Source organism: Callorhinus ursinus, unplaced genomic scaffold, assembly GCF_003265705.2.
Source record: "Callorhinus ursinus isolate GAN/ISIS: 27379988/994484 unplaced genomic scaffold, GSC_fseal_2.0 scaffold92, whole genome shotgun sequence".
Classification (NCBI taxonomy): domain Eukaryota; kingdom Metazoa; phylum Chordata; class Mammalia; order Carnivora; family Otariidae; genus Callorhinus; species Callorhinus ursinus.
Window position 1 is genome coordinate 1,093,134 of NW_027397154.1, and position 12,712 is coordinate 1,105,845.

A 12,712-nucleotide genomic window follows, 5' to 3' on the forward strand; every position below is an offset into this window, starting at 1 on the left:
GTAAATTAGTTAACATAAACATGAAAAATTAGAAAAATAAATTTGTTACTAAGTTCTTAAATAAAAAGCAAAAAGAAAAAAGTTTCATATGCAACAGAGGAGAGAGAGAGGATGAGAGGGTGGGAAGGCTTGGCTTACGTGTCACCCAGCTCTGTTAAAGGTTACCTGAGCTGTAACCTCTGTGCTTCCACTGCGTGTATTTCTGTTCTGTAACGTGTGTCACAGTATAGTGCAATTATTAGTTTGTCTTTTTTTTACTAGTGAATGAATGCTCCTTGAGTGTCAAGGTGACCATTTTAGTTTTTGCATTTAAGGATCACACACTATGCTTAAAAAATAGGTCATTAAGATTATGGACTGTGTGTTAAGATCTGTAAGCATTAAAAAAACAAACAAACAAACAAAAAAACCAGCACCACCACCAAAAATATACCCCTTAACATTTAGCTCGAGAATAAGAGGATTTGTTTCTGTAGCTCTAAGATGGTGCTTTTGCATATATTTTCCTAACTGAAATAATCATAAATATTTTCTCCTTTCAGTTACTAAAAGTGTGTATTAAAACTTCTAGGTCTATTTAAAACAATCTGTAGTTTGCTACTTTTAAGAAATTAGTGTTACTACCTGTGGCCGTTTCATGAATTTCCTGGGAAATCACAACTTTGATGACTACCCTTAGAAAACCCATTCATCTTATAATAGGTCAAACAGAACTTTTCTTTATTTTACCAAACTGAGCTGTCTGCAATATCTCCATTCAAAAACAACCCCACATTAGGTTCTTAGTTTAAGAAAACATTTTTAGATAGGTCAAACACCTTTTCAAAGCATTTAACACATCCTAGTGACTCCTCCACTAAAAGATGGCACAAGATGAGCCGAAGTGACACTGTTTTATCATTACTGCTGTCAGGTGTTGTTTATCCCAGTGCCTTTTTTTTCCCCCCTTTTTAACCAGTTTTTCATTTTTTGGCTCCTTAGCTCTATCCAGGGAATAGGAGGTCAGATTTCTCTCATCTTACCTGTACCTTATGAGTTAAGTGTCATCTGTGAGTGTGTGGTCTTTCTTGTACCAACTTATGAAAAGATCCAGAATACAAGTAAGTCTGTATTATCCCACCACTTCTTTTCCACTCCCATGTTCTTGTTGACAGAAGTTATTCAAGTCAGAAGACCTGATGGTGTACAGGTATCTCCAGGTCCTGCTTTGAATGGAGTTCTGTTGTCTTACCTTCATACTGGTTGTTTATTTTGGAAGCTGCTTGAGCTAGTTATTTTGTAGTAGAGAAGAGAACAGTTGGCACAGAGCCCAGCTTCTCCATGGCAGTAGCTATTATGCAAATTCTTGTGGATCTTCACATTTCAGTAAAGCCTTCTTTTCTCCCTTTACATACACAAACAGCTAAGGGGGCAGCAATGATCTGTCTTAAGCCTTGGAGACAAAACAACATGCCACTTTTTTCCCAAAATATCGTCCATTATGGAAGCATCTGCTCCTGTAAATGGAGGGGAAAGCAGATCTCTTCTATTGCACTGTGAAGACTGCTATAAATATACCAGGAAGATTCAGGCTATCATAGTTTCATCAGGTTCATCCTCAATTCTTTGATTTTGTAGTAGAAACTTCTCTAATCATTGCTGCATTTGGTTGATTGAGCAATTCACTTTCTCTTAAAGTGTTGGATGTTAAGTTTATCTGCTTGAGTCTGTATCGTGGTTTGTTTGAATGGTGTACAAAATGAGGTATGGTAAATGTGAATATTTCTCATTTCATTGTTAATCTTACTAATGGAAAAAGTCATTATTGAATCAAATTGAAAGAAGTCATAGCTTTCCTTAAGTTCCAGGGAATTAAGCCTAAATATCATCACACTGACTTGCTAATTCACATGCTGCTTTTTATGGTGGCCTGTTCATATCTTTTATTTCATTTTAATGACTATAAATCACTCCAGAGATGCTCACATACAGACTGCTCCATAAGTGCACATTGCTAATTAATTTCGAGATATAGCTGTGTAGAAACAAATGAAGACTTTTAGGGAGACATCAGAAGTAAGGGCCTTATAAGATGAGATAACAAAACCTAGGGATTTTATGAAACTGACTGAGCTAGCCAGATATTTCTAATTTCTAACATAATTTTACGAGTAACTTATGTTTCTTACTATCATTGGGGAAAATTTTGTCCATAAACCTTTTTACTTTTTTTAGTGGTTGTCCTAGAGTTTGCAATACACATTTATAACTAAGCCAAGTCCACTTCCAGATAACACTGTCACTTCACAGGTACGTTATAATAACCAAATAACCCAAATTCTTCCCTTACCTCCTCTGTATCATCACCATTGTTCATTTCACTTATATATAAGGATATGTATACACACACACATACATATATAAAAACATACCTTGTCAAATATATTGTTGCTATTATTTTATTTTTTTTTAAGATTTTATTTATTTATTTGACAGAGAGAGACATAACGAGAGAGGGAACACAAGCAGGGGGAGTGGGAGAGGGAGAAGCAGGCTTCCCGCTGAGCAGGGAGCCCGATGCGGGGCTCGATCCCAGGACCCTGGGATCATGACCTGAGCCGAAGGCAGCCGCTTAACCGACTGAGCCACCCAGGCACCCCTTATTTTTTTTTTTTAAAGATTTTATTTATTATTTGAGAGAGAGAGAGAGAGAGAGAGAAACAGCATGAGAGGGGAGAAGGTCAGAGGGAGAAGCAGGCTCCCCGCTGAGCCGGGAGCCTGATGTGGGACTCGATCCCAGGACTCCGGGATCATGACCTGAGCCGAAGGCAGTCGCTTAACCAACTGAGCCACCCAGGCACCCTTGTTGCTATTATTTTAAACAGATTTCTCTGTTAGATCAATTAATAATAAGAAAAATAAAAGCTTATATTTCACCTTCACTTTTTCCTTCCTCGGTGGTCTCCCTTTATGTAGATCTGTATTTCTGAACTATCATTTTCCTTCTCTAAAGAACTTTGAACATCTTGCAAGGCAGGTCTGCTGGATACAAATTCCCTCAATTTTTGTTTGTTAGTGAAAGTCTTTTATTTCTTTTTCACTTTTAAAGGGTAGTTTCACAGGGTACTGAATTCTAGTGGTGATTTTTTTCTTCTAACACTTTAATTTCATTCCATTGTTCTTGCTTGCATGGTTCCAAGAAGATGTTAGATATAATTCTTACCTTTGCTCTTCTGTAGGAGAGGTATTTTTCCCATCTATCTTCTTTCAAGATTTTTTTCCTTTATCTTTGACTTTTTTTCCCTTTTTTTTCTTTGCTATTTATTTGTTTGTTTATTTGAAGAGAGCAAGAGCAAGCGGCAGAGGGACAAGGAGAAGTACGCTCCCCGCTGAGCAGGGAGCCTGATGCGGGGCTCGATCTGAGGACCTTGGGATCATGACCTGAGCCCAAGGCAGTTGCTTAACTGACCGAGCCACCCAGGCGCCCCTTTATCTTTGATTTTCTATAGTTTGAAAATGATGTGTGTAGGTATAGGGTTTTTTGTTTCGTTTGCATTTATCCTGCTTATTATTCTTTGAGCTTTCTGAACTTGGTTAGGTGGCTGGTATTAAATTGGTGAAATTATCAGTCATTGTTTCAAATATTTTCCTGTTCCTTTCTCTCTCTCTTCTTCGTATATCCCCATTATGCAAATGTTATACTGTTGTCCCACAGTTCTTGGATCTCCTGTCCTGGTTTTTTCCCGTCTTTTTTCTCTTGCTTTTTAGTTTTGGAGGTTTCTATTGAGGTAGCCTTAAGCTTGGAGATTCTTTCCTCAGCCATGTTTAGTCTGCTAATGAGCTCATCAGAGCCATTTTTCATTTTTTAGTGTTTCTGTTCTCTAGAACTTTTTTTGTTTCTTTCTTAGAATTTCCACCTCTCTGCTCGCATTGCCCATCTGTTCTCACATGTGGTCTGCTTTATCAACTAGCATATTAATAATAGTTGTTTTAAATTCCTAGTCTGATAATTCTAACTTTCCTATAATAATTAAGCCTGATTTTTTAAAAGATTTGTTTATTTTAGAGAGCACGTGCAAACGTGCGGCAGGAAGAGGCAGATGGAGAGGGAGAGTCTAAGCAGACTCGGCACTGAGCCCTGAGCCCAAGATGGGGCTCAATCTCACAACGCTCAGATCACTGCCTGGTCTGAAACCAAGAGTCAGATGTTTAACCGACTGAGCCACGAGGGTGCCCTGAGCCTGATTTTAAAGCTTTCTCTGTCTTCAAACTCTGTTGTCTTTTGGTATGTCGTGTAATTTTTTCTTGATAGGTGGGTGGGCATAATGTACTGGGTAAATGGAATTGCTGTAAATAGATTTTTAGTGATGTGGTGGTAAGGTATGAGGGGAGGGGAGGTGTTCTTTAGTCCTGTGATTAGGCCTCAGTCTTTTAGGGAGCCTGTACTTCTAGACTGTGAACTTCATAAATGCTTCTCAGTTTCCCCCTCTCCTCTTGAGGTGGGACAGGATGGCTAGAGTGGGCTAAAGTTGGATGTTTCCCTTCCCCCAGAGCAGTTAGGCTTTGTTTAATTCTAACAGGTTAGGCTCTGCTTAGTAGCGTCTCCTGAGGGCAGACCTTGTTAATAGAATTCTCTGACATATTTCAAAATGGTTCCTTTTCCCCTCCTCCTGTGGGAAGGAGTGGGGTGGGGGGGTTCTCATTGTGAGAACCGGGGACAAATGCAGGAGCTAAAACTCAGAATAAGTGTGGGGGATTGCAGTGGCTGATTCTTCCTGGAATTTTCAGCTCCCAGACTGTGCACTAAACCTCTCACAGTTTGCCAGTTACAATTCAGGGCTACCCCGGTACTGCTTCCCACCAATGTTTTAGCTCCTGATTTTCTGCTCTGGTGAATTAGGACTCTGTTGGTCACTCCAATTTGGGCATCAGTAGTAGTTTGCCCTGTGACCTCACTTCCAGTATGGATCTAAGAAAACTTGTTGATTTTTCCGTTTGTTAAGCTTTTTACTTTTTTTTTTTTTAGATGTTATTTATTTGAAAGAGCAGAAGCAGAGGGAGAGGGAGGGAGAAGGGGGCTCCCTGCTGAGCAAGAAGCCCAATGTGGGACTCGATCCCAGGACCCTGGGATCATGACCTGTGCCGAAGGCAGCCGCTTAACTGACTGAGCCACCCAGGAGTCCCAAGCTTTTTACTTTTTGTTAGGATGTAGTGGCAACATTCCAAATTCTCCATAAACCTTGTATCTCTAAACATTGCAGTGGAGGTATGTGTAATTGGTTTACAAGATAATAGAGTTGTCTGAATTTTCACCTGCATCTCAGCTTTCACTGCATGAACACTAGTTTCAAGATCTACCATGTAATAGGTAGGAGGAACTTTCCAGCAGGTAGCCTGTATATACACACTCCTAAGGCACAACACTGTTCCAGTGAGTTCTAGTAAACAAACTACTTTGAATAAGTTTTCCTATGTTCATATTGTTGTTTGTAGAGTAACATTAGAGCTTTCCATATTTCACACACTCTTTTTTTAACGTAATAAGTCTAGTCTTTCCTGTTTCATTAGGTAGACAGCAAATTAATTTCAAAATCTCTAGTGTAACAAGAATGATGAAAATAGCGTACTACTGTATTTCTGCTATAATTCTCTAAACATACAGCTTGAGGATGTGAACAAAACATTGTTTTGGTTTTTTAAAGATTTTATTTATTTATTTGAGAGACAGAGGGCACAAATGGGGGGAGGTACAGAGGGAGAGGGACAAGCAGGGGAACTTGACTCGGGGCTAGATCCCAGGACTCAGATCATGACCTGACCTGAAGTCAGATGCTTAACTAACCAAGCCACCCAAGCGCCCCTGAACAGAACATTCTCTTCTTTTGATTCCCAGATCATAAGAATATAGCCTTCACTATATTCTGTTGTCAATACTAATTAAACGATAATTTAACTTACTTTTTGTTTTATTGATTTTCCATTCTATACAGTTTATTTTAGTCAGATTCATTCTGTTAAGCAGTGTGAGATGCAGCTGTCTTTCAGCAAAAACCAAAGCAGAAGTTTATCGTCTCATGCTGTCAAGCATGTATGTTTTTATGTATCTGAATGTGCAAGAAATAGAAGTAGCATATCTAATCATATTCACATTTTGTTTGCGGTAGAATGAGATTTAGGAACAAGTTTTTCAATAGGATGTTTTCTCAAAGGAACTTTGGGAGGGCAGATCTCAAAAAAAATATTTATCAACTACTGAAAATGATTGTCAGTCTGTAGCAATGCTTATTCAAGTTTTAGGCCTCCTGAATCATATCATGAAGACATCTTAAAGCATTTAATTTTTTTTATGGAGTAAGAACTACACTTGTTGCAGATGTTTTGTTTTCCTCTAACATTTTCTACTTTTTCAAAAATACTTTTATGTCCAGATCAAAGGTTATTATGGGTGAAGATGATTTATTTTGGAGTTTCTCTTGTGAAACTTTGAGCTAAGTTGATATGCTTTTAATTAATTTTCACATAACATGAAGAATTGCTAAAGGTGTATTTTTCTTGAAAGCTCCAAGGATTAAATAGAGTAAAACATTTTACTTAAAAGTTAATGTTTAATGTTATTTCATTTAGTGCACTAAAATTCTAGGAAGGTGATAATTATATAAATGCAGTTCTGTTATCCTGTCTTTTATGATTATATAAATTTATTAGCATCCATTTACTTAATCATAAAATGTTTATACTAATTTAGATAACCTACTCTTTATATTAACTATTTGATAGTTCTTTTTTTAGAACATGAAGCTAACAGCTTTTGTGATTATAAGTATTTCAGCATTTCAGTTTTGCAATAATACAAGTCACCTCTACTTATTAAATGTTAACACATGATGCCCATAAGGAAGTTCTCCATGTTTCAAATAGAATTCTTACCTTTCTTTCAAGTGAATATTCAAATAATACCACAAATCCAAGTGTCATGCCTTATTTGTGTTACTGACAATGTTAGACTAATTATGATTGGTACTAATCTATTAATGTTGATTACTGCTAAGTTTTGTGATACCAGAAATAACATGAAAGTAAGCATTTAGTTGTTTGGCTTTCTTGAAACTGAAGCCAAACTTGGTAAAAATCTGCCTTCAATTATAAATTCATAGTATCTTTTAGAAGGAGATATTTTAAAATATTTTTGTAATTTTTATTCTTTTCCTGTCTTCCTCTTTGTAACTTGCCCTTTCATGAGATTCTGTGAATATGTTTCTTGAGGTCTCATTTATTTTCCTTTTTCTTCTTCACTTTTTGGTAGTCATTCATAGTAATGGGAAAATATAAAAGCCCTATCTTTTAGCATTTATTTCTACCCTTATTTTAGTGAGTTTGAACATGTTTTCTTGTTCTGCTATTTAATTCTCTGATTTGAATTGTCTGTTCATATCTTTGTTCATTTTAAGATACTATTTTTTGTTGTTATTTTTTAAAAACTGCATCTCAGTGGGGACCCAGGGTGGCTCAGTTGGGTAAGTGTCCAACTCTTAGAGTCGGCTCAGGTTGTGATCTCAGGGTCTTGAGATAGAGCCTTATGTTGGGTTACCTGCTGAGCAGGGAGTCTGCTTCTTTACCTCCCCTTCTGCTCCCCCTCCCCCGTCCCCCCGCCGCTTATGCTCGCTCATGCTCTCTTTCTTAAATACATAAATAAATCTTTTTTTTTAAAGGCTGTATCTCAGTGTTTTCCTTTATATATATTTTTGTTACCTTCCTCCCAGAAAAATATACCCATCTAGAGAAGAGTTTAAAATTGATCTGCATTTTATTCTAAGCCTACTCAAGGTAGGGAGTTGGAGCTAGGATTCTTCAGGGTCTCTACCCTCAGTGAAGCACCTCTTAAGAAGAATTCACAATTAAACATTGAAAAAAAATATCCCAAGAAAGTTATCCATCATGAGCAGCAAGAGCCCAAACACAACTAACAACAGGAACAAATTCTGCAGGAGCTTCAAATAATACAGTTGTTGGATTAAGAATATAAAGTATTTGGGGCTCCTGGCTGGCTCAGTCAATGGAGCATGTGACTCTTGATCTCGTGGGCATGAGTTTGAGCCCCAGGTTGGGCAAAGAGTTTGCTTTAAAAAGAAATAAACAAAAAATTGTGAATCTTTCCTTAACAAAAACAATATAAAGCATTTGAAATGATTAGAGACTTAATAATAAGTGAGAGGTAAGAATAAACCTTTAAGAAGATAACCAGGCAGATTTTCAAAAGAAGCCAATGAAATATATTTTCTGGATATGAATGGTTTATTTTCATGATGAAAAAAGTGTACTCATTTACATTTAAAGACTCGGTGGTGCTTGTTTTGGCAGTACATATACTAAAATTAGAACGATACGGAGAAGATTAGCATGGCCCCTGGGCAAGGAAGACATGCAAATTCATGAAGTGTTCCTAAATAAATAAATAAAGGCCCAGTGAATAATAGTTTAGCTTTCAATTTAGACGCAGCTGTGGAGAGAATAATGACCTGGAAAATAGTATTGAGAAAGTTATCTAGAATGTAGCAGAGCCGGAGATGTCAAATATGGTAGAAAGAATTAAAGATGATAAAGGATGGTAATAAGTCCTATATGTCCTATTTGGAGTCCTGAAGAATAATTGAGGAAATCTAATACTTGAAGGGTAATATTCCCAAATTGAATATTTATAATGGACATGTTCTGAGAAGGATTGATAAAGCTATGTCTATATTGAGACACATTAAGTGAATCTGTAGAATAACGAAGACAAAAAAAATCTAAAACAATGAGAATTAGAGGAGCAACAGTGAAACAAGCATCAGACCTTCAAACATCAACTAAAGGTTAGGAAACAAAAGAATATGTCTTCCAATGCTGAGAAAAAATAATTGTCAGTTCTGAACAGAACTTCCCCAGCTGACAAGTTTTAGCAGACTGGATTGCAGATGTAGCAAGGATACTGTTTTGCTGGGAATTACAAAAATTTAAAACAATCACTTTTGTAAAAACAATGAAGGATAAAACAGCAATTTCAAGAACACAGAAGACATATGAGGCATTTGAAGGCATACTGGGAAACAAATAGAAGAAGAAAATTAGTTATAGAAAAGTGCAGTTAGAAGCAGCACATTTGAAAACAGTGGGGAAGAAGGAACAAAATGGAAATAAAGTTCAAAAGGATGGGCAAGGTGTGATATATACAGGAAAAGGGGGAAGAAATACAAGTATGCATAACTGGTATCTTCAAATAGAAAGGCAGAATTTTTTATTAGATCAGCTGTTAAAAGCATTATATAAAGATACTGTCTAAAATAATAGAAAATTTCTGGGTGCCTGGGTGGCTTGGTTGGTTCAGTGTCTGCCTTTGGCTCAGGTCATGATCCCAGAGTCCTGGGTTAGGGTTTAGGGTTAGCCTCAGTGGGGAGTCGGCTTCTCCTTCTCCCCCTTCCCCCCCACTCCTGCTTGCTCTCTCTTGCACTCGCTCTCTCAAATAAAATCTTTTAAAAAGATAAAAATGAATTAATAAAATAATGGAAAATTTCAATGAATAGATTGAAAGGGCTTTTTGGATCTCATTTAATATTGTTAATAGAGTGTTTGTCATGGAAGCAACATTTGCAACGTTACACTTTATCAGTAAAGCTTAGAATCTCCTTTGTGATCCAGGTCAAAGGATCAAGTTACCTCTGTGAGGATAAATTCGAGGTGTTCTCGTCAAAATTCAGAACCAAAAAAATAGCAATTTTCATAATGCCCTCAAATTGGACAGTTCATCTATACCAAAAGGATATTGACCAACTTTTTTGAACACTTTAATTCAGAGTATATTGTTTTCATTCTTCAACAAACTATGGAAGACAGCCTTCAGTCTTTTTGTTAGCCAAGCAGGAGAAGAATGGAAAGGCTAAAACAGAGACTACAGTTGGCTCTGTACATTTAATAAAAATTGGGGAAATGAGAGAACATGGAGAAGTAATTTATACATTGATTCTTCATTTATTATAGTAGGGGTCAGAAAATGTCATTAAAGTTAATAAAACCAATAAAGATCTAATACAGTAAAAATATTGATAGTCATATAATTGACTGATGAGGCAGGAACAGGAAGAGTTTGCTAATTTAATTGTTACTGATGGTAGAGAACAAATATCAACGACTAAGTATAAGTTATTTTGAATTTCTAGAAACATACATTTTCTAGATTTTTAAATTTAATAGGTAAAATAAGTACATTCCACATAGTGTAAAAAAAAAAAAGTTTAGGCTATGAAAAGTCAAAGTGTAACAAAACTGTGATGGTGTGTCAAGCTACTAGGATTGCCATAACAACATATCGTAGACCAGATGGTTTAAAAACAAATTTATTTCATCGCAGTTCTGGAGTCTACAAGTCCACGATCATTTTGCTGTCAGGGTTGGTTTCTGGTGAGGACTCACTTCCTGGCTTAGAGATAGTCATTTTCTTGATCTGTCCTCACAGGACCTCTTCCCTGTGAATGCAGAGGAAGGAGATCTCTGAGCTCTCTTCCTCTGACAGCAACCCCATTTTTTTTAGATTTGGGCCTCACCTTTCTAACTTCATTTATGCTGAAGGTAAAGGTCTCCTTGAAGGACCTATCTCCAAACACAACCACATTTAGCAGGTGAGGGTTAGGGCTTCAGCATTCGAATTTTGGGGGCACATACTTCAGTCCATAACAGATGGAGTCTCACAAAAATTGAACATATAGTAAGCTACCATAAAGAGTAAAAACCAACAGTGTTCTCTGATCATGATGGAGAAGGACTAGAAATTAATAAAAGCGGACAACAAAAAGACTTCACAGTCTGGAAATATCCCGAACCTCAGAATTTCTAGAAAATAACAAAAGCTATATTTAAAGGGAAGGTACTTTTAAATATCAATTAAAAGGGAAAGAATGAAAATAAATGGAATAGGGCATCTGGGTGGCTTAGTTGGTTAAGTGACTGCCTTTGGCTCAGGTCATGATTTTGGAGTCCCGGGATCAAGTCCCTCATCGAGCTCCCTGCTCATCAGGGAGTCTGCGTCTCTCTCTGACCTTTCCCCCTCTCATCCTCTCTCTCTCTCTCTCTCTCATTCTGTCTCTCTCAAATAAATAAATAAAATCTTTAAAAAAAATAAAATAATTGGAATAAACAATTCTCCTTAGTACCTATCAAGAGAACAAAACAATCTTAGGAAGAGTATTTGAGAAACCAGAATGCAGAAATGAACTGGAAAACAAAGGCAGTCACTATCCAGATAGTAGTTCTTTTGGGGGGGAAATGAAACATAAGGTTTTATTTAGCAAATGTAACCCAGAAGTAAACAGGAGGGAGGGAAAACAGGAATATATAAAATAAGTAGTGCTAAAGGGCAAATAATTCCAAATACAGTAGAAGTTAAAGTTATTAGGTTTTTTGCTTGGTTATATGCAAATAAGGGGCTCCTGGCTGGCTCAGTTAGTGGAGCTCAGGGTGGTGAGTTCAAACCCCGCATTGGGTGTGGAGATCACTTAAAAATAAAATCTTAAAAAATTATATGCAAATAAATGTGAAAACATGGGTAAGGGTAATTAAAAAAAAGATAATTTACTAAATCTATTTCCAGAAATCACAGAAAATTTCAACTTATGGATCATCAAAAATTAATAATAGAGGGGCGCCTGGGTGGCTTAGTTGGTTGGGTGACTGCCTTGGGCTCAGGTCATGATCCTGGAGTCCCAGGATCGAGTCCCACATCGGGCTCCCTGCTCGGCGGGGAGTCTGCTTCTCCCTCTGAGCCTCTTCCCTCTCGTGCTCTCTATCTCTCATTCTCTCTCTCTCAAATAAATAAATAAAATCTTAAAAAAAAGTAATAATAGAGAAGTCTCTCAAAGTTAATACTATTTCCAGAAATCCTGGTCCTGGCATTGGTTTCATTCCATAAAACCTGAGGAAACCGGTAATTCCAAAATTATTTAGACATTTGCAGAGCCTAAGAAAGGGAAGAAAGGAAGCATAGTATTAATTCTAAAGCCTTACAAAGATAGCACATAAAGGGAAACTACACAATAATCTTGCTTGAGCACATACTCAGATTCTTCTGAATATGGGTAAGTTTTGCTTTAGCTTACTTTTAAATATATATGCAAGGAGGACTACACATAGTCCTATTTAGATTTGTTGACTTAATTAAAGGTATATTACTCTGTTGTTATACCACTGTTCAAGAATGAAAATCTATAATTTTTAATGATTAAAACTTAACTTTTATAATAAATAGCCTATATAGTTCTATAAGGACTTCATTTTAGTCTCAAGGTTACAAATCAGTCCTTGAAACTATTAAATATTTAAATGTCAAAGCAAAGTTTTTGGCCTATTTTGACAAAAAGTCTCAAGCATATTTGAACTTAATTTGGCAAGATAGAAATAGATTTGCTTTATATTTTGTGGAAACAAGTTCATAGGTATCCTTTATGTTTACAGAATCTTGTGGTAGCCCTGTGCTTGTCTTAAGTCATTTATGTCATTAACAGTTGATAGACAAGGCTGACAGTCTTTGACTTGAGTTATATTCTTAGTTAAAAAATATGAAGCTGTGCAATATAAAAGGACAACACAAGTGATCCTTTTGGTGATGGGACCATTCTGTATCTTGACTGTAGTGGTAGATAATGATGAACCTACACAGGTGATAAAACTGTCTAGGACTAAACACATACACATACACAAACACACA

General features: G+C 36.7%; 1 protein-coding gene and 1 non-coding gene across 6 annotated transcripts in view; both read left to right on the forward strand.

Annotated features, from left to right (window-relative positions):
• Positions 1-12,712, forward strand: part of ASH1L (ASH1 like histone lysine methyltransferase) — a 196,858-nt gene that overhangs the window by 38,428 nt on the left and 145,718 nt on the right. The window lies entirely within an intron of this gene.
• Positions 8,322-8,428, forward strand: LOC112813795 (U6 spliceosomal RNA). Its single transcript, XR_003205576.1, has one exon. It is a non-coding gene; the product is annotated as a U6 spliceosomal RNA (small nuclear RNA).